Here is a 26,188-nt window from a genome sequence, read left to right as displayed (position 1 = left end):
AAGCATAAAGACAGAAAAAAAAAATACCTAAACCCTAATTGCCAGGGTAAGGAAATGTAGAGGAGGAAAGAGAGAGATGAAGGGGAGAACAAGAGCATCCCCAGTGGCAAAATGGTTAAAAGAGATGACTAAAATCCAGCAAAAAATCAAGCAGTCAAGTAGTTAATTGACTTTGCTTTAATCAGCCCAATGAATATTCATTAGTGTGCTGGTCCTAATCATGGGGGCCATGTTGTCCGCATTTAGCAAGCGCACGCTCAGCATCATGCATGCCTCAACAGCTTCCCTTCCTCTCCGCACTGACATTAAATTTAGAGGCTTTGCGCCTTCCCAGCTCGAAGGGAGCGGGGATTGGCCCAGCTGCTCGGCTCCAAGATGCCATAGCAACCCCTGGCTAGTTGCCTTGGCAACATTTTTTTTAATTTTTTTTTTTGTAAGGGCCTGAGCCAGTAATCCATAGGCTTAACGTAGAAAATATGCCTTTGTGGGGCATGTGTATATAGATATATAGATGTAAAGGAGAGATTGAATGGGCGGAAGGCGTGCGTGTCTTCTATTGTGTGACTTTAATGAAGGGAATGGGTTGCAGGATCTCCTCCTCATCATCTTGAGCTGTGTTTTGGGTTATGGTCTTTACATCTTTTTTTTTTTCTCTTTTTTTTTAATGTAAAATGTACCAGCTCTCTGGCTGCACAGTTCATTTCCAGACCCATCCAAAGGGAGGAGAAATATTTCTTTGCCATAATTCCCCCCCTCCTCCCCCCCCCCCCCCCCCCCCCAACACTGGAAAGCAACAGCGACTGCTTTAAGAGATATAGGACCCTATTATTCACATCGAGTTGAAGTTCCTCCTCCTGAAGGAGGTGGGTCTGGAAATGAGCTGCCCCATAAATCAATGGAGAAGTGCAGGCATGAAACTGGAGTCACGCAGCGGTGAGTCTGCTGCTCCTCACGTTCACGGCTGCTTTTCCCTTCTTGCGAGTGGGGGGAGGCTCCTGCCGGAGATTGGTTCAGCCAATGCAACTCCAATCCTGCTCCAGTCTGTTAATATTCCAGATGTTGCTGGGGAAAAGATGATGTCCTGATCCTGGTGTTTTAGGAGTAGCTTGTGTTTCTACCTTCCTGAAAGGAGAATGTGAAAAAACAATCAAGTCCCCAGCTGTGTCCAACCCAGCATTCCTAGCTTTAGAAATAGAATTTAAAAGAAAAAAAAAAAAAAAAAAAAAAAAACAAAACCACCCTAATATATTCAGAATGCCTGCAAGGAATTTTGGAGCTGGGAAATTGAAATGGTTAATGTTGTCTTGTAAATAAAGCTCATCCTTTAAACAAAAAAAAAAAACCAAAACAAAGTCCTGACCCAGTGAAGCATCACCTCCGATGGCACAAAATAGCTGCAGGGGAAAATGCGCAAAACCAACCCGTCTTCTTTGGAATCGGGCTGTTAGTGTGCGAGTGTTGTAAAACGCTCGGTATAAGGATGAAAGCTGCACAGGAATCCAGAAATAGTACTGCAGAAGATTAAGCAATAGGTGCTTTTGAAAAAGCATTAGTAATTTCCTAATATTCCCTTCTATCGTGCTTTTCTTTTTCTTTTTTTTTTTTTTTTTTTTTTTTTACAGCTCTTAATATAGAGCAGAAGTGGCTACAAGCGAAAAACTAATTCAGAACCTGCGAGAGGAATTGGGTTTGGTCTCTACGAGAGGTTTTTTTAATGTTTCTATTATCGTTATCTTAAATTATTCAAAAGTGTCATTTTGAGCTCATGGTGCAGGCACATGGTTTAATAAAGGCACATGAAGAAGGATCCTCCTTATTTCAAAAGAGGGGAGTGTTGTCCTCACTCCTGCCATCGGTAATGGGAAAGGTCCCCCTGATTCAGCATCGTGCCCTCGGGGGAGCGTGGCAGAGGAGAGGGGGCTGATATTTCTGGCCCATCGGGGGAATGTTTTGCAATGATGATAAATTTAGGGATATGCAGGACTGGTTTCCAGGGCAGTTGTAGGGCAAGATAGGAAGGAGCAAACTTTGTTTTCCTCTGATTCCCATGTACTGAATGGCACCGAACCCCCTTTCGAGGTCTGTGCACCGTATGGAGGGTGCAGGGCTTGGGATGGCACGTTGTGCGTTGGCTAATGGTCCAAAGACAGGTCCTGGCCAACGTGGGTTGGAAACTGTTTCTCAACATCTGCATCTGTGCATAAGAAGATAAGGTTAATCAGCCTCTGATTCCCCCTCAAACAGAAGTACTGTGGTTTTTCAACATTTTTAAGTGTGAAAAGAAGAAATCTGCCACCCACGACCAAATGTCAAAATTGAAGGCGTGTGGCTTGATCTCCAAGGTCTTGAGCAGCTCCCATCTGGCTTGGGCAGTCCCACTGCCACCCGCAGCACAGACCACTGGTGTCACTCCTGGCAGGAAGAGATGGAGAGTGTGGGGGGAGAAGGTTTTAGGGTGCCTTTTAGTTTTTTGGGGTTTTTTTTGTTTGTGGTTTGGTTTTGGTGTTTTGTTTGGTTTTTTTGGTGCGGTGGTGGTGTTTGTTTGTTTGTTTTTTTTTTAATAAAATTAAATTCACCAGTAATTATAGCTGCAAGAGCAAAGAGGAGAGAGAGGAATTGTGAAATGCATGAATCAAGAAAGAGCTGATTTCAAGTGGCCTATCAGAGAGCTGCTGGTGAAGATCATTTCATCCCAAGAAGCATCGAGGCAGAAGGACTCATAGAATCCAAGAGTGGCAGAGCACTGATGTGAGACAAAAAGCTCCTGGGGAGGGGAGTGAGGAAGAAAGTAGGTTAAAAAAATTATTTACAGTGAATCTCCAGGGGAGATTTTTAATCTTGATAAATCCATCTTTCCATAAATGTTTTGGGAAAGCTCTCAGATATGTTTAAGAAGTCGAGACCAAAGTACTCTAGAGAAAATCGTTTATGTAGCCCTACTGGGTAGTATTCATTTTAAAAAAATCATAATGGGAATACTTTTATTTTTGTAATCATATTTTGTTGATTCAAATCTCTGAATGGAGTCTCTCTGCTTCCATCTGGTTAAACTTTGAGAGCTGTATGTGGTCCATTGAAAAGACATCATCAATTAATTTTATACGGGCAATGTACAAACAAATGCTGAGCACAGTGAGACTGTCCCTTAGGCTGGTACTGCCACGGGCTTGGTGTCTCAGCTTTCCTTTGGTTGGGACAGGGTTTGTCCTGGTACAAATGACTGTAGGGTGTGGGGAGGTGAAGGACAGGGGCTGTTCAGCTTGGAAATCAGCACAGAGGAGAAATAAAAGGGGGTGAGCACCCACTCACAGGGGCAAGCGGCACGTGCTGCTCAGAGAACCCACCTCTGCCCCTTCACTCGGTTCAGAAGCAGTCGTGTGCCGTGGGGCTGGGGGAGATTGCCCCGGGCTGTGTGCGTGATTGCCCTGGAAGTTGTGCCGGTGGTACCTGGAAACTCATCTTTTGTTAACTTGGTGATGGTTTAATTGTCCAGTTGGGGAGTAGCAAAATATACTGAGTTTGGTGATAAACTACCCAGGTGAATATGAAATGTCCCAGAGCAGTCCTGGGACCAGCCTCAGCTTTAAATGTGGCGAGTGGTGAGGAAGGAAGGGGCTGGAAGGAGAGGAACGCTTCACGTGAATAGAGATGAGAGTACTGATGTTGTCCAACAAAAATGAGGATATGTTACAATGAATATTTATTTTTTTAATCTGATCAGTTGTGATACTGTGCGAAAATCAAAATAAACTGTAAAACATATAGAGCTTTTTAGAAGGTATGCTGACATAATTTCTTCTTTTGGTTTGTTCCTACAATTTCTATTTTTTTTTTCTCCAGCCACAAAAAGCCCAGTGAAGCAGTCTCTGTTGCAGAAAAAGAAGCCCCCCCCCCCCCCAGCCCAACCAGCCAAAATCCAAGGTAAGCATCAATTAATTTATTTTTTTTTCTTTAAGTTGTCTGTAACTCAGGTTTCTTTAAATGGATTCTAACCTTGGAGTATGACAGTGTTGTATCTGCTGAGCCACAGAGCTGGTGTCTGCACAGAAACATGCATTTTTCTCATTAGTGATGCAAAAGCAGGGAGATATCCCTGCCCAGGTATGCCTCTTCAAGGTAAGCACATCACACGGGGTGCAGATCTGATACGACTACTCCTTCCGCACAAAGGCTGCTTAGAAAAGTGTGAAGCATCATCGCTGGTACCATTTCACGCCCGGTGCCTTCAATAAAGCTGAAGGCAGAGCAGGCAGGGAGCTGGAGGTCAAGGGGCAGGCTCGGCTCGATGCATCACACAGCCTCCCTTCAAATCTTACCTGCCTAACCTGCGCCGCTTTTGCAGTGAGGCGGTGTGTAAACCAATCCCCCTCTGCGATTAAAGATGGAAAAATCCCTTCTTTTATGCAATTGTGTCTTTCCTCATCTCTATTTTTGTCATTGGCTGACAGGGTGGGAAGAGAGAAGGAAAGGATGGGGAGGGAAGCACCAGGGAGAGGAAAATTACCGCCAGATCAGGCAATTTAAAGTGAGAAGGGAGGAAAGGGAGGGAGAAGGAGAAAACAGATGCTAATTCCTGCAGCTGCCCCCTGCAAACAGAGTTCAGGCTCCTTTACAGATGCTTGAGCTTGGCGAGTCTGTGTTGGGATCATAAAGCCGAAACCTGGGCAGGTTTCTCTTCGACAAGGGCTCATCCCCTGACTTACTTGGCAAGGCTGAGCAATGTGCTTGTGATGGCACAGCGTGCTCATGGTGGCCCGTGCAAGGCTGCTGCACCACTGCGTGTTTGCTCCGAAACTCCTGGGGCAGCAGCCAGATGGGCAGCTGCTACCCCAGACAGTGCTGACACCAACTGCAAACAGAGCTTGGAGGGGAGGAAGGATGGAGTTGTCTGTGCCCAGCCGCCTTCCCCAGCCATGCCGTGCTCCAAGCAGGGAGGTAAAACCAAGGGTGTTATCTTCTGCTTGCAAACCACGGCGGTGCTGCAGAGATCTTGTGTTCGGTGGTTTCATGCTGAAACTGGAAGGAGGCCCAGTGCTTGTCTTAGATTTACTGATTTAGGAAGTTCTCTAGAGGTTGAGATTTCAGCAAACTTTGGGGTTTGGGCTTGGAAGGGTTGGCTTTTTCAATGAGAACCCAGCTACTGTGCAGCTAGCTGCGAAGTCTTGAATCAGGAAGAATATGTTTTGTTAAATTGTTCTGCAGAACAATGATTTTGGAAAACAAAACAGCAGAAGCAACCAGAAAGAAACCCCCAACAAACAAAGTAATATTTATTTCTGCCATGGCAGCTCTGTGAACTGAAAATGGGATGTTTTGTTTTGCTGGGCTTGTATGCAAAAAGTGATTGTATCCAGTTGCAGACAAAAAATGTGTCTGGGTCTTGGAAGGGGGAAGAGAAGGGTGGGAAGATCTATGTCTGCAGAATCACTGATGCAGGAAGATGCAAGTGCTGTGTTGTGTCTAGTTGCATCATGTGTGAATCCATCAGCGACTTAAAGAAACAGCAAACTCGGTGCATCTTCTTTCTGTGGTTTTTCCATCTGCTCCCTGATCTGCTGGTGATGAATGTTCAGCTTTGCTACCTCCTACCCTCGAGAAGTCCTTTGTGGGAGCTCCTGGTGATTCTTCTTAGCTGAAAAAATATCCAGGGATGTCTGCAAACTTTTGTGAAAAAAAAAACCTGTCGAATTGTTACAGCGGCACACTGCACAGTCATTATAAAAGTGAAAAGTAACATTTGTTGATGGCTGCCTTAGGGTGTCTTTTAAAAGTTTTGTTGTATCCTGGTTTTACATAACAATAAGATAATTTTGGGTAGAAAAGTAACTGCTCCAGCTTCTCGTTTGGACCTTTGGGTTCATGTGTGGGACTTCAGTCTGTAACATGCTGATTGTGAGGTCGAAGCTACTCTGGAACTGCTGATTGAGGCCAGTCTTAGGAAGAATCGTCCTCCTAAACCCTCATGCACAGCTTAGCATTTTACTCTAAACCAAACTCTTCTCTCTCACATTGCTCATTGAATCTCAGGAGAGCTGTCTGGCTCCACAAGGAATCTGCCAGCCTGCTACCAGCAAGCTGATATCCACGTCTTGACCTGCTCAGGGACTGACCATTTTCATTTTTAGCCTAGTTTTTCTTGGGAAAGCGGTTCTGTGCCATCCAAAGCAGTGTGTAGGTGTCTCTGTCTATCAGTTTCCATAATATTTTTTAAGCCTGTCAGCTAATTTCTGCCAGTTTTGACAGAGGTAGAAGTCTCAATGATATTTAATCCCTACAAGTTTTCATGCATGGGCAGTGGGGGAGAGGGGAGAGCCCCCATCACTGCTCCCCTCGAAGGGATGGGAACTGCACGGTTTATCCCTCTGTTAGACATCAGAAACCTCACCTCAGTTCTCTACCTCAACAGTAGGTGTTTTGAAAAATCAAGCAGAAACACAACTAGTTGATTTATTTGCTTGCTTACCCACCGAAGGATCTGTCATCTAAACGAGTAATGCCCACCAGCACGACGTTTCTGGGGAGCTTTGGCTCAGTTGTGTGCGGGGCTGGCATCAGTGTAGGGGGGCTGGCCAGTGCGTGGTAGGAGCTGGGCCAGAAAGCGGGATGCTTCACTTTCTGCTTGTCCTAGGACCTCCTTTCCCAGGCAATACAACGTCTTCATTTGTATTAGTTACAAAACCCTTTTTTTTAATTGACATCTGAAATACAGCCTTAATTATTGTGGGTGGTTTCAGTGTTAGTCGCATTGGTACCACATTGAATTTGGTTGTTGTACGGGAACACCTCTGATTTCACTGACCCGTAGTGAGAGCAGGGATAATGCTTGGCACAGCAGAACCCCCCTGGGACATTTGCTCTGTAGCAATTGCAGGAATAGCACGTTAAAGTGAAACAACGCCATTGCACCGATGTTAGGCCAGCTTGTACCACTGGACTTTATGCTAATGCCTGCACAGAGAATTACTTGGATAAGACAAGAAAGAAGCTGAAAAACTGTTCACCGCTACCACAGAGATCCTATAGGGGTTACACATCGACTCCATTGTGCTATCATTTGTGCACACGAGTATATTACTATAGAAGGACTGTTGTATTAGCAAAGGCTATCCTCAATGGTGGTAATTTGGTTTTGTCATGGTAATACAATGCCAATACACTGCAGACACAAAAGTGAGTTCTGCATGGCTTGGCAAAGAGATTTTCACATGGCTGCTGGTTTCATGAGTCCATTGGTTTCTCAATGTTCCTAAACAGGAATGGGTCAATGGTAATTTTTAGGAAGGCAGATGCCCCTTGCTGAGCTTGTCTGACTATAAAGTGCTACACAAGACATGCAACGTACATAGCATCCTCAGCCCCCTCCGTCTAACTTGCAGACTGTTAAAACTGCACAGCAGGAATGAGGACTCTTTTAATCCACTGAATTTGCTGTTTAGCATGACCTGAATAATCTGGTAGGGCTAACGTGATCTTCAGCACTAGCACTCAACTGCCTGTTCCTCTCTTTGAAGCTGCAGGATATCAAAAATATCTGACTGGCTTGGACTGAAGAAAGTCACTTGGATAGTGTCTGTGTGTAATTTGTTTTTCAGTGACGTTGTTCCAGGCCCTGCTCTTCTCGATGCCAGTCAGTCTGTTTCTGTGTGAACTTTCTAGATAGGATCTCTTCGATCACGCTACTTCTTCTGTTGACCACAGCTGCCTGTTCATCGTTACTCCCTTTATGTTTTCTCTTTGGTAAGAAATGAAAAGCAGAGGAGGACAGAGCTGGTGCAGGAAAGTTAAAAATGTGTCAGTAATTGCCTAGCAGGAGGGCAGACTCTTTCCTCCAGATTGCCGGATACATGAAGGTAGAGCCTAGATTGGTGTAAATTGCCATAGATGAGAAACTATTCTTATTTGTTCAAATTTATAGCAGCTATATGGATGTTTAAATCCTTGCCCTTGTTCAGCAGCACCATGACCACCAGCAGCACAGAACCAGTGGGATGATGGATATGAAGAACTGGACCAAAATGTCTTTTCCCATGGCTTCTGATCTTGGTGGCCAATGTTTGGTGACATCTTTCCACATGCAGTAACTGGCTGAGTGTGTGCATTCCTGCTCTCCAATCTGCCTTTAAAGAAATAATCATGTGGGAAAGGAGGTATAATTTTGGGAAGGGTCTCCTGTTACTTCCAGAGCTTTATCGCTTTGTCTGACTTATTATCTACCCTCTCCTTTCTATCACTAATGTTAAGAGCTTCTCTGGGGTTATGAGAAAAGGATGTTGATAAGGCAAACTTTCAAACCTAGCATCCTTAAGAGGGCATCCAAATGCTGCACTGTACAAAGGAATTGAAATTAGCTCTAAATGCAGTCAGCTTTACCTGCTTTATGGAAAAGAGAAATATATTTTTAAAGGATATGTTTCATGTAATCATGCTGGGTTTATCAAGTGCAGAAAAATGTCTCCTAACAATACCCAGGAAGATTACAATTGTCAATCAGAGCAGAGGTCCTGTTCTTGTCTCTTTGCCTCACTCCCCTGCCATTCTGCTTTTCCTGGGCACAGCAGCACTGAACAAGGCAAAGAATGTAAAGAACTATTTAACCACCAAAAGACGGTGCCAGCCAAGCATGGCACTGAATTTCAGCTCCTAAACATGCCAATAACGAAGGGAGAAACTTGCACAAAAGCAAAAGTAGAAGCCATCCTGTGTGGTCCTGTGAATGGTACACACTCTCCTTCTGGGGCTTCTCGATAGCGCGAGGGCTGCTGCAAAGTGGGCAAAGCCCTTCTTGAAGCTCGAAGGGCTCCTGGAGCTTTTAGGCTCATTGCAGGATCCTCAGAAACCCTCAGCATCATCCTCCCCTTGGCACGGCAGGGTTGATAAAATCAGATCAAGGCTTAGCATTTCTAAACAAAAGGGAGTGGTTAAATGGGCTTTTAAACACTGGAACCTGTCCAGCTTGTTGGGAGGCAAAGCCTGGGGAGGCGGGGGTGAGGAGAAAGCACAAGGTGCCAAGCAGGGAGTAGAGTGGCACTTGTGAGCAAAGTTGTTGGAAAGTCATTTTGTTGCTTGTGTTGTGCAGCGTGTGTGTGCGTGTGTGCGCAGAACAGATTGGCAGACGCCTGTGCCCACGAAGGCGGGCTGGGGGCCGGGGGGAGCTGCTTTGGAAAGGTGCCAGTTGTTCTATGGGCTTTCTGCCATCAGGATTTTTTTTATTTCCCCCCCCCCCCCCCCCCTTCCCTTTCTCCCCATCCCAGCCCCCAAACACATGAACAGGCTGGCAGGAAGAGCATGTTGAAAAGGATCTGACAGTTTGAACAACACTCGATGACTTAGTTTGTTTTCCCTGACTTTGCGCCAGCAAGCAGGTCTATGGATGAAAGACTTTATTAGGCTTTTAAAGCCACTGACACAGGTCTTTCTTTGACCTGAGGTACTTGAGAAGAAATGAAAACAACGTGTAACTTTCATGGAGTTGAAAGACTGCCCAAATCGAAGAATACGGTTTACAAGGGATCCAAAGTATCACAAAACGTTTCCCAGGGTGAAGCGTGGCGGAGCAGAGCCGGGGGGTGGGGGGGAGCCCGTCCTGGGCAGAGGGAGAAGACATTCAGTCGCTGCTCATGATGAGGAGGAAAGCTGATCCAGCTAATTAGGATATTACAAGATGATCGCATCCAGCAGAAGGTGCCATAACTAGTCATCAGCTTTCTGGGTGTCCAAGGTAGGGAAGTGATGGAAATCAACACTTATTACTAGGAGCCCGTAGGCACGCAGGTGGTCCCAGCGCTGCCCGGGCACCGGCACGGGGCTGTGTGCTCAACGCTGCAGCTTCTGCACCACCTGGCTCTGCTCAGACCTGGCGGGAGAGCTGTGGAAGAAAAGCCATGCACTGTTAGCAGTGGTAGCATCCACAAGGAAAATGTAGGACAGTTGGAGCCTCCTCCTCCTGCAGTAATGCTGGAGAGTCTTAAAAGGGTCAGAGCTGGTTCCAGTTATTACCTAAATTATCCCCTCTTTAATCCTCAGGGGTAGAGGGAGAATTTCTCATTAACTTTCTGTATGCCTGCTTTGCTCCTCAAGGAGCTCGGCTGAGGGATTTTAACAAGAAAACCAAGAATTAGGCTTTGCTTATAAAAAATCAAAATAAACAAGCCCCTTGGTGAGGAAAGAGAAAGCATCAAAGAAAGTGCAGGTGCCAAAGAAGTAATGGTGCAATGGATGCTACAAGTAAGTGTGTGAAGGAGCCCCCACTTGGAAGAGTAATAAAAAAAGGGGTGATTCATCCTTTTTTCTTTCTAAAGCCTCATAGAAGGAAAAAGACAGCAGGCCACGTTTGTAGAACTGAAATAGTTTCTCAAAACTAGAGACTAGAAGACTGAGAAACAAGTAATATGGATGCTGGTGTATCAGTCTTGGAAAAGAATCATTGAAATTGCATCTATTTAAGCCTCAGTGGGTTGGGGAAGGAGTTTTCATGGTTACAAGCCATGACTGAGAAGTTTTTCTGGAGCCGGCTACAGGCCTGATCCTTCCTCAGACCGAAAATGAAATGCTGCAGCCAGTGGAGCCCATGACTCTCTCCAGCAGCTCAGTGAGGGGCCAGAGTTGTCACACGAGGATATCTTCTAGGAAGACTCCAGCGAACAGCTGCTTTTTTCATGCAGGGCTCAGAATACCTTCTACTCTCTTAAAACCTTGTTCTGCCAGTAGCACAGGGGAACAAGGACGTTGACGAGGCTCTGTTCAGCTGTCATTGAGGTGAACATGACAACAGCCACCTTTGCACAGAGCCACCGTTACCTTCGGTCCTTTTAGCACAGCTTTGCTCTCTCTAGCAGAGTTGCTCTCCAGTTTGCTCATAGGCAGGACTTCCAGGAGGTTGGCATGGAGCTGCAGCTCGGTGGAAGTGCCGGGTGGTGCCTACTGGCCTGCAACACGCAGCCAGGGTGCTTAGCTCTGCATGGCGCCTCCACTGTGCTCGCAAATGGGGCGTCTGCGTAGACGCGCCTCACTGGAGGGTCTGGTGGCCCGCTGAAGTCTGTGCCCGTGTGGAAGCAACATGTGAACCATTTCTCCAAAGGTTTGATGTTCACAGTGAACTTGTGAACAGGAAGCCTGGAGGAGGCTGACTCGAACAGAGAATTTGCTCCCGTCCCTTTTGTTTCAGGTCCCAGCACCGCCTTTGTGTGCAGCAAGGACGTGTCTGTGTTTCTTGTTTCCTTTCTATAGGACTGAATGTTCTCAGCGATCATGTTATTGTATGTGTCTGATGAGCCATATGGAAGCTGCGAGGCTTAAGGGGTGTTTTGGGAATATAATGCCAGGAACTGATAATCTCAGCAGCTCTTCCTTCTTATTATCGCATTGCTTTTGCTGCCATACCCACTTAAAGCTATTTACGCCCCTTCCCCAAGAAGCTGGTATTTTCCCACCACAGTCCTCATTCTCTGTGGGGTAGAAAGGCTTTGGGAAGTGCTGTCTGAGGCTCATTGTGACTCGGTAACACTTTGCAGAGCCTGTGCTGTTGTCAGGCTGCCTGCAAAGGGTTTGTAGCATGAAATAACTCAACCCCTCTGATCGGAAAGATTCCGTTTCTGCAGTACTATTAGGCAGACAAAAGGTGAATTAGCCCCACTCTGTGAAACAGCCCTGACATGGGGTGGTGCTGCTCTGTCACCAGCATTATTTTGCAAACTGGTTTTCTACGGTCTTTGATTCCAACAAGGCAACTTGCAAAAAGCACAAAGGATCAGGTTGTATCTCCTAGTGCTGGCCGGCGTTTCCCTCCTGTGGGACATCGGCAGCTGCTGCTTTCTCTCTTTCCACACCTTTGCTTCTCCTGACCTCCTTCCAGAAAACCCACTGGCAGTTGTTTAACAGTTTCAGTAGCTAGTCGGGCAGTGGGCACTATTCCATACTGTGTGTTTTTCTCCTCCTGTGTTCGAAGAGCCTGTTCTTCCCCTGCACCTGTGGAGCTTGTTAATCTCTGCAGAAGATTCAGTTCTTTGACTGCAATCCAAGCCTGCACCATCTGAAGCAAGCTGCATCCTCCTGCCCTCTGAATGATCCTGATCTTATCTTTTGCTCTGGCTCAGCCCTGCACAAGCAAGGATGGCTGGCAAAACTGGGCTTGGATCACGTAAGAGGGGTGGACAGTTTGAAAAATTATAATCTTCCTTGCAGTGCATCTGGTGCCCAAGACAAGACGCTTGACCTGGGGGTGAAGCTGGGGCTCCACGTACCTCCTCTCCTCCCCGCCATGGACACGACCCGTTAGCGTGGCTGTACTGGAGAGCCTCAAAGTACCAAGGATTGTGATCCCTTGTGTGACTGATGAAGTCATCAGTTACCACAGGGATAACAGCTCTGTCTCCTCCATGGGTCCTTATCGATGCAGAGGCGTACAGCCCCAGTGTTTGACCAGGACATCTCAATGGGGCAGCTCTTTCCAAGGGATGGGTTGTTCAATGCCCACCACAGCCTCAGTTCAGGAGGTTCAGGATCATTTCTGTTTATCAGTTGACTTTTTCATGCAAACGGCAGGAAGTGCAAGACCTACGCTAAAGTTTTGCTTCCCCTTGAGTGGGTGAATGCAATTTAACTAACTGGAAAGACTTTAGTTGCCACCCGGTTCTTGCAGCACTGGGGGGAGTGTCTAACCTGGGTTAGGTGCTCTTTGAATACTTTCAGCCCCTTGAGTTTTCTTAACCCCTGTGATTGTGTTCCTCACAGCCTCTGTGTGCTGTGTTGGGGATAAATGCCAGGCAGTTTTAGCATTATGCATGTTACGCACCCAGCTCAGCCCTCTATGGGCTGTTCATTTCCATATGAAACATTTCTTTAAATAGCAGCAATCTCAGGGGCTGATTTTGTTGTCCTTGCTGTGGCTGATCTCAGTCAGAGCACCCTTCTGAACATCCTGACTTATTGTTTATTTCTGGTGATCTTTGTGGCTCCATCTTTGCTTCTTACCCATCCATTTTTCATACCAGGAGCCCTACTCTACAGTCTGGTCCCAGACCTCTGCCATGTTCCTGCCGGTGACACGTGTCTCTGAGCAAGGATCTTGCTCTAGCAAGAAAACCCTAGTCTTTGCAATCTGTCCCCAGATCTGTTCCCCAAATCTCCAAAGGAGTGAAGGGGCACCTGCATCGCTTTTTTTGGCTGCCCTGGAGGGAAGGGGATGTAAAGCCCCATTCCAGTGCCCAAGGTGGTGGGGAGCCCCACGGGATGCCCAGGCACACCCGTGCCTTCCCCGAGCCAGCCTGCATGGGAGGACAACCTTGGCCAGGCAGCCTCTGTATGCTGGAAACCAAACCCTGCTGATGGAGAGGACCAAGTGTAGCAATGGGCAGGGAAATAGAACGATTTCAAAAGCAACACGTAGCCCCTCCAAAGCAAGAAAGACAAGCCAGTGAAGTGGATATTTTATTTGAGCACTTCTTGGTGTTTCTAAGAGGATTGGCTTTAAATAAAAAGGTTTGTAAACAAGTTTTCTTTTTCAGTACATCCCTTTGAACGTATATTTTTTTTGATAATGAAACTGCTTTGTGCATGTCCCCCTGTTTCGATTTCCTTTTAAATTTAAATTTGCTTTATAGGAAATAAATGCACCTGATTATTTCCAAATAGCTTTTCTGTTAGTCCTTGCAAAGTTGTCCATAGACATACATATATTTTTTTCCCCCGGTTTTTCTTCTTTTCCCCAAATATGTGCACTGATCTTCTGTGTTCTTTTAATGTCTTCCAGGAGAATTCCATTCCCCACATCAAGTCTTCCTAAATTGTCTCTTTAATCCCCAGGTTTTTAGTGCTTGGCAATGCTACTTATTCTGAAGTGCCGTGATGGGAAGGTGCAGGGTTTTTTTCCCCCTCATTAGCTGCTTTTAACATTCACCTCCTTTGTTTGTGTATCTTCTTTAGATTCCCTTCCCTTTGTGGGCAGGGCTTTGCTCGTCTGAGGTGTTAATAAGCCTCTGGCAGAGACGACATCTGTGGCAGAGGACATTAAGTTCTGAAAAACATACTTCTTGTGTTATGGGGCCCTTACCTCATCTGAGCAGCAACTACAGCTTTTAAAGAGCAAGGACAAAGGAAACACTGGCTTAGGGCTGCTTCATGGTGGGTGTTTTTTTTTATGCATCAAGACTCTAGCTCAAAGTGTTTGTATGGGAGAAGGGGGGAAGAGACTGCCGAGGGGAGGAACATTAGAGGAAAACTTGTGAAGGGGAAAGGAAAAAGAGAAGAGGCTATTTAAAAATACTGTGCATTGCTTAAACCAACACCTAGTGAAGGATAAAGGCTTTACAGTGTATATACGTGATCCATCCATCTGTTCATGCCTTTTATCCAATCCTATAGTCATGGGTATCATAAGAAGGAATAAGAGCAGTTAAAGCCTCCCCATCACAGGCATGTCAGATGTTCCACACTGAACAAGATCAAACCAGGGATTTGCAGCCTGTGGGATGCAAAGAGATGTCATGGAGGGATAAGTGCTCTTCCCTTCCTATATCGACAAATGGGAGGGGATCGTTTTTAGCAGGACAGAGAGGAGAACGCTGGCATCACCCACACGAGGGGATGTTAATAGCTGGAATACCACCTTGCCGCTACCAGGTGTAACTCTCTAGAAAGTTGCAAAGCGAGTACGTCAAAACCTTGTGCCTCCTCCTTTAACCTTATATCCTGATCTGACTTATCTGCTAAACATTTTGGGGCAAAAAGAGGGCCGGTGTTAATTCAGACTTTAGGTGTTTGCACTCCAAAATAATTTTGAATTGGAATCAAAGAACACTGTTTCCTCTCCTCCTCCCATTCCATCCTCCTTTAAATTTTCTGTGATTTACCTGGGAACATTATTTTTGCAATATTTTCATTAATTTCACGTTGTTCCACAGGATGTTGTAGTGGAAACACAACAGTACACTTTCTGGTCTGTGAAACTCAGTCTGACAGGACACACTAGCTGACATATTCCAGTCTATTTTAAATGAAGGTATCAATTAGTTCGCTGCTAGCTGAGCTCCTTCTTGGCTATCGGATGGTTCTGTTGCAGTGTTTTCATAGTTGTTGGTATCTTGAAAGCTGAATAAAGCAAAAAGGTTCCTTGCACACGCTGCAGATCTTGATCTTTCCACCTCCAGTGGTAAGTGCATGGAAGAGAAGTCCTTGCCACAAGCTGGGGGCCTGACTGACGGCAGCTACGTCATTGTGCCTGAGCCATGTCGTGCCTGTGCCGTTACACAGCTCTCGGCAGCAGTGGGGGGCTTGGACCATGCTGCCTCGATGCTGCTTCTTCACTTCATCAAAATCCCTCTCCTGCCCCGACCCACCGCGTGGGACCAACCTGGCAGACCCGAGTGTGTGTCCTTAAGCAGCAAAAGCCCTTTGCCTGGGGGCTGCTGTTGTCTCCCCAAGGACACCTTTCCTGAAGTATCTGCTCTCGACTGCTGAAAGGCATCCAAACCCCTGTGTGAAAACTGAAATGAAAAACTGGCTGGCACATGTTTTCACGGTGGAACTAGGTGACTTCTGTGCCTGCAGATTGACGGTATCGCTGCTGCTGGCATGACAAGTCTCTGCGTGTTGTAACCCTGGCACCAATCAGTGCCACGGATGCGAGCTAGCCTCCTCTTTCATTACTCTCAGTAGCTCCTTCCCTTCCCTGCTTAGGAAAAAGAGCTATTTATGGACCTGGACAAGGTGACCTCCATATGGCAGATTCTGCCACTCACCGTGGGGACTCGAGCTAGGCACACGCTCCTCGGGCAAGGCAGAGAGACATGCTCAAGCGGTGGCCACATACAAATGTATGTTGCTTTCAAAGCAGCAGAAAAGGGTGGTTTTTTTTTAAAGAAAGAGATAGTAAGAAAATAAAAATAAAGACTCAGAAAGCAAAGGCTTCTGACTTCCCCATGCATCTAAGGAAAACAATGCATTTCTGCAGATTGCATGTTTGTAATATTCTGAACTTTCATCTGGAATATTATGAAAAGAAATATTACAAATACCCATCTATGTATTCCCCAGAAGTAGAGAATTTAATTCCTGTGCAAGCATAGCTGTCTTTCTCCCTGTAGCATCATTCCCTGCTTTGTTCGTGCTCTGGGGAACGGCACAAAAGCAGTCTTCATTGGGCAAAGCCGTGCCTATGTAAGCAAGGTGACCCAAATTTATAAAGAAAAGGAGAGGATGAGGAGAAGGGTGAGGAAGGAAGAGCATGAAAGATGCAGAATGCCTGGGATGCGGAGAGGTGCTGTGCCGGGGAGCGGCTGTGCTGCTCAGCCAGGCTCACACAGGTCGCACGAGGCTGTGCTTCTGCATTCGATCCGTTTAATTTGATCAGGCATCAGTGGAGTTACACGGTGACCAAAGTTAGAGGAGAGGAGCTCTGTTCCCTGCGGTTTCAGACCAGTAAAAGTGTGGATTATCACCGTCCTTTGCATGCTATGAGCTAGAAAGCATAGTCGAGCCCAAGTGCCACCGTCTCCATACCAAATTCTGCTGTTAGACCTGCATGGTGCAGCCCTATTGGTATAAATAGATTTATACAGGTTTAGCCACTAGCTAGTTTTTGTTGGGGTTTGTGTTTGTTGGTTGGTTTTTTTTTCCCAAGCGCATCTAAATAACTGTCAGTATTGCAGTAACAAAATTGCAATTTTAGTGAAGAATCACTCTTAATTATGTGAGAGCACAGATTCCCTTGCAGCTCTGCAGCCCTAATTTCTAGTGGCAGGACCCAGACATCCCCTGGGCTGCAGTATTTTCTGTGAAACCCTCTGGGTGTAGTAGTAGGCTTTCAACAGAGGCATTACGTGCTGAAAGATTCTAGTTGCACAAAATGGCTTTAAAACAGAGATATGTGATCTGTAAGGCGAAGAAGAGTATATCCTGCCCCGTGTACCGTTGCCTCCCATCGGATTTCCTCAAGGCAATGCAATTCTTCATACACAGCTTCCCAAGTGAAAAGTGCTGTTTGGGTTGTTGCAGGACATATGCAACATACAGAAATGCAGCATCTGATCTTGCTATTTGTGGCAATTTATATTTGGAACTGCTTGAATAATTCATGGCAGATCTTAACTATTTCTTTTTATGTGATACTTATTCAAAGGTAATTTTTCTCATTATCTGACTCTGTTTGCTGGTACGTTTTTGATACACAGTAATAGGTGTAAACTAGTAAGAATTACTTCCTTTTAATGCTGAACAAGGAACTTTATTGCAATGAGCAAAACAGTTGCAGCTCAACAGTGTCTGTTTTATTGGACATCTGAAGAGATTGTGTTCTAACATCTTCTCTCTCCCTTTCTGCTCAGCTCCTCACTAGTATGCTCGTCAAAAGTAGGTATCGTGCTCATAAATCCCTTCTTAGGCAGTGATGAAAGCAAACACAATGGATATGTGTTTCGCAGCCGGCAGCAATCCGTGGGTATAGACAGGTACAGAGTTTCACAAGAGGCATACATTATGAGTATTTAAGAGTTTGTTTTAAAGAATATGTTAAAATCTTTCTGTTGACGCTTAAGTTAATATTCTGGCTGTGTTTACAGATCTGAATATCTTATTGCAAATGTGATGGGGTGTCTTAGGATGGTAGTTCAGCTCTCTTTGTGCAGATGCATGTGAAAATCCACATTTCACTAATCACAACCATCATTCTGCTCTCTACCCGATTACATTCCTGCTAGTCAGGTCTCGCTTCCAGGAGTGCCCACCCCGTGCTAGCTTCAGTAAAACAGCAAACAAGGCAGAGTCCCTACCTGGGGGGGCTGCAATCACTGTGCTTTTTCGGCCTCCGAATGCAGATTCTAGATGCTTCATTAGAGCCACATTTGGAAACTGTTCTCTAGGGACACAATCCAATGTCTATTGAAAGGAGGAAAACAAAAACCTCCCATTGACATCAATTTTAGTAGGCTTTGGATCAGCCCTTAAATGTTTTCCTATTCAGCATGTTTTTGTTTTCCTTTTTTTGCATTACCTTTTTTTCTCCCTCTCTGTCTTTTCCTCATCCCTCCTCTTTCAAAATCAAAGTCACCAGGTCGGAATGTGATTCTGCTCTCCAGGCTGGGCAGATTCGCACTGTAGTGGGAATTTCTCATAGAGTACAAATATATCTGGAGGACGTTAGCTGTCCTGTGTGACCTGCTGGCTGTTACTTGCTTACATAATTTATTTTAGGGTTGTTTGGTTGGATTTTTTTTCATCGGGATTTATATCTAAAAGCACCTCTCCTAAGCTCTAGATGCTTGCTAACCCTGCCCGGCAGCCTGCCAGTTCCAACCAGCCAAAAATATATCACCTTACTTGGCTTGTGTACATTTTTGTATCTTTAAAAGTTAATCCAGCTCTAAGATGGATTAATAATGGAACATCCCTTTAACCAAAGGCACGTAAGGTCATGGCAGAGCTACGTGAGTATTCCAGAGTGGTAACCACAGAAATAATTTTTTTTTTGTCCTATATAGGACCTGATATGATGTATTTTAGCAGTATTTTTCTTGCTGGACTGAAGGAGGAGCAAAGGAGTGTGAACAGGGCTAGCCTGAAGGAAGAACAGGCACTCTGAGGGTCAGTGGTGTTGTGGGATGTTGGCTGAGCAAGTACCTAAAGGGAAGAAGAGAGACGAGAAAAACATTCTCAGCCTTTTGGTGGGGGAGAGTCGGAGGGCGAGATGAACTCATCGCACAGGTTACAGAGAGGCAGGCTGGCACAAGGACGCCTTTTGCGATGCTGGACTGACAGCAAGCACGCTCAAGCTATGTTGGTGTGGTTTGTGTCATCACCAGGGTACTTTGACGAGCTGGGTCCCCCTGTTGCCCTGCTGCCTGTCATTTGCTGGGCAGCGCTATATAATGCACAGCTGAGTTCACTGGCTGCACACCCTTGGAGCAGCAAGGTGCTTCTCCCTGTTACCCCTTAAATAAAGAAGACACACAGAGGTCTTCCGATACTCTCCTCCTACCACTTTCAGTCCAGAACCTTTAAAAAATTAAAGAAAAAGTAAATGGAAAGCCTGGGTTTTGCTTCCACGTGGGGCTGGGTCTATCACTGGGTGCTTGGCTGAAGCTAGTTGAATTCCCCAGGGCTTGGAAGCGATGTGAGAGCAGCGTTGGGCCTTTTGACCCCCGAAAATTGGTGGTAGAAAGGTGGTGTTTTGGTACTGGAGCAGTGTCCTGGTGAAGCATGTGTTGGGGTTGGATCCAGCAGTACAGGCGTTAAACCACAGCGAGCCCAGGCTGCTGCTCCTGAAGGCAAAAAGAAATTTAGGAAGCTTGAAGTCTGTGGTTTGGGGGCTGTTATTTTTCTCTTGAAAGATCATTCTCTTCCCTTTCGTCTCTTGAAGCCCAGAAATCAATGCTTTTAAAAGATCCCCGATGGATAGGTTTCTGAAGTGTTCTCTTTATTGTCTGTTTTAGTGCTTTTCCCCCCCATTTCTCCTGCTCTCTGACAAGAGCTGCTGGGGTGGGGGTGGGGGGTGGGTGGGGGGGTGCGACACGCTGCATCTCATCAGTAAGGGACATGGGGCAAAGCATCACGGCTCCAGTCTGAGCATGTTCACTGGGTGAGAGATATATTACATATGTGTGTGTGTGTATAATGGTCCGAGGTTAAGGGCTGCATCCAGCCCCGAGGCAGCGGGTGCTTTCAGGATCCAGGTGGATGGGGGATTTCACCTGAACAGGCAGATGTAAATCAGAACTTGGTTAGCCTTACTCTTCAGAGAACAAGACTGACTGAGCCTTGCTTTCTTCACGCAAAGCCATTTCATTCATTCCTTCTGAGTCTTCCTGGCAGAGCCTTCAGCTGTTTGGTGCTTTAATAAGGCTATAAAAAGGAAATAATATAACAGAAACAGGCTGTAAATTTCTTATAGAGGGGGATTTGACCTTTTCTTTGCAACGCTTCCAGGAGCCAAGAGAGCAGCAGCTAGCTGAGGGGTCCAGCTGGGCACCCCGACTCCATCAACCCTCAGACCCTGCACTTCCATAGGTCAGACACTTCAAATCATCAGAGTGCAAGCTTGGATTTGAGCATAAAATACCTTATAGCTTGGACTGTTCTGAGGGAATCGGGCTTGAAACGCATGTAGGAGACATATTCATCTATTTAAATGTACATACACATAGTTATTGCTGCTGAAGCATGTTTATTGAACATCTCGGCATGTTTATCAATGATGGATGAATCATTGATATTTTTAATACCAGTTCCCCAAAATACTAAACCAAATGTGTTAGGCAGCAAGATCACAAACATAGCCACGCAGAGATCTCCGAACCAGGCCAAATGCTTATTTCTTTACCTATAAAAACCCATGTTATAAGATACATTAGCTGTAAATTTTTAACAGATGGGGCTATAACAAGCTGTTAGAGAGCATCTCCTCTGCTGTGGGGATGCACTGCTGAAATAATGCCACGTGGCTGTCTGAGCCCTAACGAAACTGAGACGAGCTGGAGGAGGAGGCTGTCATCTGTCTAGGTGTTGATGTCCTGCTCGTCAGAGAGAGATCTAGTCAAGCAGTTGACCCCTTGTTAAACTCACTCAGCTCTTTTGCATATTTACGGAGGCATGAGTGCCTTGACGAGAGTTTCCTCTTGTTAAACAGGCGCCTTTGCTGTCCCGAACATTTCACAAGTGATTTGGAGATGGTCTAGAGAGTGCAGCAGCGCAGGAGAGATGTTCAGTCAGGCCACATGCATCTGTGCGGCATTACAGGGTCTGTTCTGTGCAGAGTTTTCTCTCTCCACCTTTTCTGATGATGGAGACCTATGGAAAGTGGGTGAGACTGTATACGAGCCGTGACTGTGGCTGTTTGAGTTTTGCTTTGCATGCACATGCAGACCTGGCGGCGTGTGTGCAGTTGCGGGAATGTATATAAGCAGCAAAATGTACACAAACATATACAGCTACAGTTTTATATTTGTATAATGAGCAAACCTATTTAAAGAGAAGGAGAATTGAGGAGTAGCTCATTTTCCCAGAGAAGGAGGTTGATCTACAACTTTTCAACATGACAAAATAATTAATAAACATTAGAACTGCTTTTATACAGAGGTGGCATATTTCATTAACCCTGCGTAACCCCTCGAAACATTTCTACTACTTGTGATTTAGGAATGCATTCCCATCTACATTGTATTTGAGAAGATGATAAATGTTTTTTCTTGGTTTTAGAACATACATTGGCTTTAATCTTGTGTCATTGTCCCCCACCCCAAACAAACTGGAGGTCTTCTGAAGCCTTGCAAACCATTGCTCTGTAATCCCATAATGAAAAGCAGGATTATCTCCAGTGTAACACATGCAGGACACATCTTTGCATGATGCTCATGCTGGGCTTCTTACCTGGATGGCGGTCTCAGCTGCCCCATAGGACGGATACAGAGTCTTTCCTGGGTCCCTGCAGCATCCTCACCTCATGTGAGCTCCCTGTCCTCTGTCGTGGTGGTCTCAAGGGTTTCAGTCTACCATTTTACCAGGCAGGGTTACTTACTGAGTTACCTTACTGAGTAAGGATCAGGAGAAAATTAAAATGCTCACTGAAATCAATTAACAAAATCAAAAAAAAAAAAAATTTTTGTTAAAAAAAATTAACAAAGAGTTTTTTTCACCAAATGCATGAGACTACCATCCACAAGTCATTGCATCCATGCATATCACCCATGCATCATTCTTTAAAGGTGAGGATTTAATATTTAAAGCTCAGCCCCAACTGCTGGGTTTGGGCTCGGTTGCAGCAGTGGGTTGAACTTCCTCGCCGGCGCAGAAGCGGCAGGCCTGGAAACGGGCCCCCTGGGCGACTTGTGAATAATTCAGGTGTCTCAAAATCACACGAGGGAATATTTTTTTTTTTTTAAATAACACCTAATCAGCCCTTGGCACACAATGCCAGAAGAGTTTAATGAGATTCTAAAAAGAGCCATCTCTAAACAGCTGTGGGTTGAGCTTATGTGTGTAAAATACATAATTTTGTGTATGGGTGTGTTAATGTGTATATACAAACACACAAAAGGACTAAAATAGTTGGGGAAAGTATTCTCATGAATGCTTTAAGGAAAAGGGGATTCAAATGAATTCGGTATGGCCTAGCTGATATGCTTTTTTTAAAGTGATCTTCTGAATCTTCAAGATGTCCTTGTTTATTTTCTTTGATTGTGCTTTGATTTAAAATTCTAGGCCCATTAAATGCCATAAAAAGAAACATTTACATAATTTACAAGCTCTTTATATCAACATTTTAATAAAAGAACACACCTTTAAATCAAATCACAGAGGCATATGACATCTTTGAAGGAGAAACTTATATTCCCAAACACAATAAACATTCTTCTATTACTATGTTAATTTGGAAAACAGGTCATGGGAAATTAAATTGCTTAAAATAGGTCACCAATTATAACTCTGCATTCTATTAAAGCAAATGCATCTCTGAAATCTTTATTAGTTTATTTTAATTAAAGGCAGAAAAATATTCAGTGTTAAATTATTGCCATTTGTATGTTTTACAATGATACGGACACACATTTATTATGCAGTGTAAAATGCTGCACATCTTTTTCATTATGATGCTTGTATTGTTCTTAGATACTTTACCCATAAAGTAAGTCTATAGTAATGTTGTGTTTTAAACATAAAAGGATGGGAGCCCAAACAAAGCAACGGTGCAAATTTAGTTTGACAATTTGTAAAAAGAAACGGAAAGGTGAACGTTGTCTGTGTTTGAAAATAGTTATTGACCTCCTCAAAATTGTTGTAGTGTAGGAAAGGCCCCAATTCCATTTGTGTCAGCTGTTTGCACGTAGTGTTGCAGTTTGTATTATGTTCCAAAATTCAGTACCTTGGGGTATGTTCCCCATTGATGTTCTCTCATAAATTCATTAATACTAATGGTAATTATTGTACAAACCTATTGTAAGGGCTGGAATCTACCCCACACGTCTATGTTTGCAAACACCGTTCCCAAATTACGTTTGCAGCTTTCAACAGAGATTGAAAGGAATGTGACTGGAGTGTCTGAGCCTCGGGGCCACCGCGAGCCCCCCAGGTTAGCCCATGTGCGCACGCTCGTCCCTGCACACATCCAGCTTGCGCCTTACAGCAGGCTTGGAAATCATCTGATCCTGGAGGCTGAAAGAGGGTCCTGAAGTGGCTTCAGCTTCAATAAACACCAGACCCACGTAAAGGAGTGTCACGACACAAAGCTGTGCGTAGCGGTGGTGGGGTATCACCCCTGCGCCCGCCTGGGCTCTGCCCCACCTCTTGCCCCATGGAAAATAAGGGATGTTACCTGTTAGTGCATGCAAGAAATGGAAATGTTGAATGTGTGCAAACAGATAGGATGTCAGTAATGGTTTTTATGGAATACCGGGAGCACCTGTGTGGGGTTTGTAGGACCGTGTTAAGGAACATTTGTGAGCATACCCTTGCTGGAATTCATTTCGTGTTCTCATGTCAAACGTAGTTGCCTAGCCTGGCTGGAGGAGGCCATTGCAGCTTCGCAGAGCTCTTCAGAAATGGTTGGCCCTGATGCCACAGAGGAATTTGATGCTGTAATCCTTCCAAATCAGGATGGCAAGGGTCTTGGACGTTCTTAAGAATTAGCAAAGAAATATAAATACCCTTTTACCTTTAAGCTGTAGGTTCAAATTCTACTTCCTTTCATGTTCCTTTGTCTCTGGACCCCAAGAGTCCTCCCCCCGCATGTGGGGCTGATTGTAAGCCCTTCCGCGAGCTCCAGCTAGCTCCTGGGGGGCAGCAGCTGGACGGGCTCCTCTTCAAGGTGAGGTCAGACCTGCACCTTCATCCTTCACTCAAATTCTTGTCTTCTGCATGAGGAGAAGCAAACAGTTTTGTTGCTCAGTCCTCTTCTGTGAAGACCTGCCAGGGCAAAGCAGAACAGGACAGCAGTTTTGGTTTCTTGCCAATGGAGTCACCTATAGATTTCTTGTGTACATTTTTTTTTCTTTTAGCTGCCTAAAGCACGTCCTTAAAAGAGCCTGAAGAGATCTTTAAGACTAAGCAATAAAAGACCTATTACTTACTTAGGAGACCAAGAACAGCTCTCAAGGGTAAACCCACATTAATTATGTATTTGAGTATTTGTATGTTATGCATTTAGACAGCATACGTGTTATTTACTGAATAGCTGGTAATGGCTGTGAAGCGGTTGTGATGATCTAGGGTAAATACAAAAGTCTGAGGGTTTGAGGTGATGCAGGCGGACACAGAAGCTGGTGATGGAGCACCAGGCATCTCGCCTCCCTCGCCTGGCTGAATTGTGCCTGCTGCTGGTGTGTTGTCAGCCTCAGGATGAAGTAAACATGAATGGTGGTAACAGAAAGCCACATACTCTTGCTGTTCAGGTCCTCAGATTGTTCCGTAGCCAGTTCAAACCCAGTAAGCTGTACTTACTTTGATGGTTGCAAAAGAAAGGAATGCTTGTTTGTGTGTGAGTGCCTAGAAGATGGGAGCTCTTGAAAATCCAGACTTTCTTCCCTGTAACCACAAATGTAAATTGCCTTTCAAAAAAAAACCCCAACAAACAAAAACATATATGGTGCTCCTGACTGAATACAGTGCTTCAGGGTTTCACTAGGAATTGCTATCAGGTACTGCTATCTCCTTCAACAGAGGAAGGCAAAGCAGCCAGCCTGCACCAGTCTGCACGTCAGATTGGTGGCAGGATCAGAAATCGAACCTAAACCCCAGCCTGGTGCCGTCGGTTGTGTTGGTGCTGGCACAAAGCTGGATCCAGCAGCGACTCTTGTAGAGAAGCCATCCCTCTGCAAACCTGCCCCTCGGGACCCGCTGGTGGGGAGAGGGGGGGTGTTGGCCAGTCCTGCTTCCCATTGTTGTGCACTAAAAGGTGTTTCCAACAGCGATGCTTGCTTCCTGCATGACTCTGTTTTTTTCTACTATTTATTCAAATGCAGCGTTGTAAATATGAACTAGATGGTTTTATGAGGATAACTTTTATTAGTGACTATGTAGCTATTATATCAGGTGGCAGTAAAATAGAACAAGCAAATCTAAAAAAATTAAGATACATCAAGCACTTTTGTTGATTCTCTTCTGGAATCAAATTTGCCAAAGGTACTTAAAAGTGCATTATTACTTCTCTCGAATAGTATATATGTATTTCTTCCCCACCTTTCTTACAGCTGAAAGCAGTTCCTTGTTTTCACTAAAGATATAACTTAACAAGTTACAGTCATTATTGATCACATTTATCACCTGTATTCCTCTCTGTGGACCTAATATTCTTCCCGTTAGAGCCAGTGAGCATTTACACTTTTGCTGGCAGTTTTGACTCTGATACCTGAGGAATTTGCACAGACATGAGGGGTCTCACATCGCAGGGGGTGCTTGTATGAGTTAAGAGTAATGTGTTGCATGATTGGGTCCAAAGATGAGATGTGTTCTCTAAAGCCCTGAATCAAGAAAATATTTCCTTCAGAGAGGCACTGAAACATATGTCAACATGTCACTGCAATCAGTGGGATTTAAACGTGCTCAAAATTAAGAATCAACTCGAGTATGGATGGGTTTCAGTCTGTTCTGAAATGCTTTCTTGAACTGCTGTTTGGATCTGCTAAGTTTTACGTTGAACTCATAAAAAAGTAATTTTGCTCTATTTATCACAAAATACAGTCAGCTGAACGTGTTCACCCTGTCTGCAGCTTCAGTCCTGTATTTCTGTGGGAAAATTGACTGGGGGTTTTGTTTGTTTTAACTTGCAGAGTATCGGGTTTGGTTTTGTTTTTAAATCTTAGTCTAGGCGCTTCAAAATGAAAAAGTTCAAATTATACAACTGTGCAAACAGCATTACTATAATCTGCATAAAGATGGGTGGTGGTATTAGCAATTCATTAATATGCAATGAAAAGCTTGTTTGCACTTTGTCTAAAAGTAATAGTAACTTCAGTTTTTCTCTCGTTCACATAAACGATACAGCACAGGACTAAACCACTTAAATAATAGTCCTTAATAGGATAATCATGTAAGGATTTTATGTATAGGCTACTGAATTGTCCACTTAGGCACATTTAAGTTAACATACAGTATACAGCTAGGAGGATCATGTTAAGGAATGTGCTAATTTGCTACATCCAGTTTCCCAGGCAGCCTTTACAGGGGTCGTTTTTCATGAACTACTGTAGTCACTTAAATCATAATATTT

The 26,188-nt window shown here is 44.8% G+C and overlaps 1 long non-coding RNA gene across 4 annotated transcripts in view; it reads left to right on the top strand.

The window, feature by feature from the left end:
• The window catches only part of LOC308070298, a 207,411-nt gene that overhangs the window by 52,422 nt on the left and 128,801 nt on the right, over nt 1-26,188 (top strand). For all 4 annotated transcript variants that reach the window (XR_013930696.1, XR_013930697.1, XR_013930698.1 and 1 more), the window contains exon 2: nt 3,841-3,921. This is a non-coding gene — a long non-coding RNA (uncharacterized lncRNA). The remainder of the gene's footprint in view (nt 1-3,840; nt 3,922-26,188) is intronic.

The sequence above is a fragment of the Falco punctatus genome, assembly GCF_963210335.1.
Source record: "Falco punctatus genome assembly, chromosome: 10".
NCBI lineage: Eukaryota > Metazoa > Chordata > Aves > Falconiformes > Falconidae > Falco > Falco punctatus.
The sequence above is the reverse complement of the archived record's forward strand: the minus strand, read 5'-3'. Positions and strand labels throughout refer to the sequence as shown.